At 46.3% G+C, this 4,246-nt stretch overlaps 1 pseudogene; it reads right to left on the bottom strand.

The window, feature by feature from the left end:
• Positions 1-3,528: 3,528 nt before the first annotated feature.
• Positions 3,529-3,926, bottom strand: LOC119326097 (annotated as a pseudogene).
• Between the last annotated feature and the right edge of the window lie 320 nt (positions 3,927-4,246).

Genomic DNA, 4,246 nt, shown 5'->3' with positions numbered 1-4,246 from the left:
ACAGAACCCAAATTATGTTGATCTAGCAATTCCTCACACACACACACACACACACACACACACACACACATACACACACACACACACACACATTATTTTCTCTAACCCTCCCCTGCCTAGGACAGAACCCAATTAAATTGCAAAGAAACTCCATTTCTCTAACCCTTCTGACCTAATGCTCTAAAGTAAAATTTTGCTCTAACCTAGCCAACCTACTTAACCTAGCTTGTTAATATAACGAACCTAATTAACCTACCTATTTAACCTAGTTAGTTAACCCAGTTTACCTAGATAATTAACCTAATTAAACTAGTTAATGTAGCTAGTTCTCTGTCAAAGCCCTAAATAAATTTTTGCACTAACCTAGATAATTAACCTAATTAAACAAGTTAACCTAACTAGTTCTCTGTCAAAACCCTAACTAAATTTTTGCACTAACCTAGATAATTAACCTAATTAAACTAGTTAACCTAACTAGTTCTATGTCAGAACCCTAACTAAATGTTTGCACTAACCTAGATAATTAACCTAATTAAACTAGTTAACCTAGGTTCTCTGTCCAGTGTTTGTGCTATATATGCATGAGAGAGAGAGAGGAGGGGTGGGGGCTTACAGAGGATGGCTCCACTGGTGGCGAGGGAGGCAGTGGTGGCGACGGAGGCAGGGGCGTCTCCGGTGACGGCGAGGAGGCAGTTGTGGCGAGGGAGGATCCGGTGGCGTCGACGGCGGCTTCGGTGGCGTTGATGAGGCCGCGCGGCTCGATGGCATTGGGGGCGGCTCCGGTGGCATCCACGGCGCGCGACTCTGGTGGCTCTAGGGGCGTCGACGTCGGCAGTAGATGGCAGCGAAGTGGGGCGATGGCAAATCGGGGAGACGGCGGCGGGGTGGGTCGAGGGATTTGGGGGAGAAGTGGTGGCCGAGGGGAAACAGTTTTTTGGTTAAGTCAAACTTAGAGGTTTTAGCAAAACGCGCTACTGCTATAGCTATGTAATTTCCTTCCATTTTCTTATTTCCTTTTCTGTTTCTATAGTGGGGGTCTAGGAAACGCGTTGCAGCTACATTAGCTATAGCGCCTCTTACGAACAGACGCTACTGCTATGCCTTCTCCTTTTTTTCGCTTTTTCATTTATTTTGCTTTAGATTTTATTTTTTCCTTTCTCTTTTTTCTATTTCTTTAATTTTCATTTACTTTTACATTTGTTTTCATTTTATTTCACTTCCGTTAGCAGTAGCGCTTTTCGTAGGAAATGCGCTACTACCTATGTACTAGTCGTGGTAGCGCGCTTCTTCCAAGCCCGCTACTACTATGCGTAGCCTATCTTCTTAGCAATGGAAATATTAGTAGTAGGGCTTTTACATGGGCACGCGCTACTGCTACAATTTTATCTGTAGCGTCTTTTTTGCTCACGCGCTACTGCTATTTAGCACTAGCGCCTTTTTTGACCCGCGCTACTGCTAAACTACGTTGCGTGGATACTTCAGAAAGTGTGCGTATCTAGCCGGATACTGCCCCAATACTCGGATACTGCCCCAATACAGCCCGATACGTATCCCGTAAGTATCCCTCGATTTTTAATTAAAAAAAGAAAATAATGTTTGATACTCCTGGGATACTTCCGTGATACATTTTGGATACCTCAAACCCTTGTTCGATTCAGAGGTGAGCAATAGAGAGTCGATGCACTGATTGAAACAGCAAACCTAGTGAAATCCCACTGCCAATTGATGAAAGTGAACCAACTGCAAGAAAAGAAAGTGGGTAATCCTATTGAGGCATGCTTTGACCTGGAAGCTCCTCATTTTTTTTCATACTTCTGATAATTCATACATGTAATATCTATATGTAAACGTATCCCTGTATCCATGTTTTTAGAAAATTGGTGTATTGGGCGTATCCCCGTATCGCGTATCCGATACATATCCAAGTATCCATGCAACATAGCTGCTAAATTTCTGTGTATAAGGTTTTCCCTAGTAGTGAAAACTAGCGCTACTGCTAGGCTCTTCCCTAGTAGTGTTGTAGAATCACTTTTCATTGGGAAGTGCTATGTAACATACTCCCACCCTTCCGGTTCAGAGGACATGATTCAAAAGTCTTACCAACCAAGATAGATGGTGAATGATATATTTTTTCTAGTTTGCAAAAGTACTCAATTAATGTGCTTGTTTTCCTGAAATAATTATGTTTACCTATATGGCAGTCTCATTTTTATTGAAATGAGACTTCACGCTCGTTTTCCTGAAGTAATTTTTTTGAGGTAAACCCTATAAACGAAAGGGAGTATTATGTTACTCTATTTCTCCCTCTTCTCTTTAGTTACTTGGGACATCAACTGTTTTTCCTATATGGCAGACATGTTACTAACTATTATACCCCCACTAGCTATGAGTAGTCTCAGTTGGCCGATCCTTCAATCAAATGGCAGCATCGCCAGCATGCCACGCAACTTGGCTGGCCCTGTGTACCACTATATCTCCCCCAACTTATCTTGGTCGGAACAGTTTGCATCCATTTGTTTTTTCCTCAGCCTCCTCTCTTCTATCTTTCTCTATGGCCGAAACTCCGCGGTGGCCCGTGCCTCCCCCGAGTGCCCGTCCTCTTTTCTCTTTCTCTCATGTACCTAGCTCATGGGTCTCTCCTTCTGGTAAGACGCCATGGAATGCAGATGTCCCATGCTCGGGGGCTACCGTTTGACCGTGACCACCACTACCACACTATTGATCAAAGGAGGGCGGCTACCGCCAGCAGCAGGGGTGGTTACAAGAACAACACCACCGTCTGTTTCCGGTCACGACGTTATTGCGAGCGGAGTAGTGCATCGGATGACGATGATGTGAGGTGTCGCCGTGTTGCCACGGGACGCCGTCGAGCGTGGCCTTTTTCATCATTCGAGCAGTTGAGGGAGGCGCCAGTGATGCGAGCTCGCCGGAGATGTTTATGTGGGCACCGGTATTGCCTGGTGGCGACAACTGGGCACAATGTGGGTCATGTTGTGAGCGCAACATGGATTATGTTGCAAAGCACTCGTGTGCAAATCTCTTAGCGCAACATGGCCCATAGTGCAACCTCTGAGTGCAACATGATCCATGTTCAAACCTCATGGATCAGACAGTTAGTGCACGATGGATCCGATGGCTCGCGACCTGGCTGATCCTTTTAAAGACCAGCGCTAGAGAATACATGAACCGTACATGTGACAAATGGTCTGGTTTGGCATTGCTAAGAAAAGCAAGCGAGGCCTTCGGAGTTGAGGGAGGGTATCCCAAGTTTGATAGACTAAAAGTAGAAATACCTCTTATGATCATGAGACATTTCCATTTAGCTGGAACCAATGAAGAAATTTCTCTATACACAAGAGTGGTGCTGAGGGCATTTACTACTTCTTTAGGGATTGAATCATCGAAAGTCACAGAAAAAAGGCAAACGAATCTACACAAAGGGAAGAAAAATGAACGAAGAAACACTCAACGCAAGCTGCTTCTTTGTCCTCCACCCTCAACGCCATGGCGGCAATTGGAGGAATGAGCTCAGAGCTGCTTGAAGCCGAAGCACATGAGGAAGAAGCAGAGCCTCCCAACCAGCACCACAGACTCCACCACCCACATCAGGTGGTACACCACCTGCTCGCATAGCACGGCCAGCACGGCAGGCGCGGCCGCCACCTCATAAGCATCGATAGGAAGGCGCTCACCCGGGACTTCGAATGCGCCGGTAGCGCACCGGCACCGTTTCCGCTACCGCTCACCGCCGCATTCCTAGGCATCGGCGCCGGTGCCCTGCCAGAGGCACTGCTGCAGCTCTCACGTGCCGCCTTGCTCGACAATATCAGTTCCGACGCCCCGCTGGTCCTGCTCTGTCGCTTAGTCGCCGGCTTCCTTGGCATTGTACGCTTCCGAATCCACTCGGTCACCTTCCCACGCACCATCAAATCTTGTCAATCCAAGTTGATCGAGTCTTATGCTTCTTGTTCTTGTTGCTTGTTTGCTAGCTACAGCTCTGCACGTCTAACTCCTGCTGACCGAGCTTTATAAGTTGGTTGTTAAGTATCGTGATTATTAGAAAAACTAGGATAGCATAGGATATTATTCTATCTTGCTTTGTACTCCAAGATGATCATGTACTCCTATATATATGCCCATGAGGCTCAAGCAATACAACAACGATTTACACCAAATCCCTCTCTCCCTTTCAACATAGTATCAGTTTCCGGGTTCTAAACCCTAGCCGCCGCCGCTTCCGCACCCG

The sequence above is a fragment of the Triticum dicoccoides genome, chromosome 6B, assembly GCF_002162155.2.
Source record: "Triticum dicoccoides isolate Atlit2015 ecotype Zavitan chromosome 6B, WEW_v2.0, whole genome shotgun sequence".
In the NCBI taxonomy this organism is placed as follows: domain Eukaryota; kingdom Viridiplantae; phylum Streptophyta; class Magnoliopsida; order Poales; family Poaceae; genus Triticum; species Triticum dicoccoides.
Note: the sequence above shows the minus strand (reverse complement) of the source record. Positions and strands in the feature narration are given on the sequence as shown.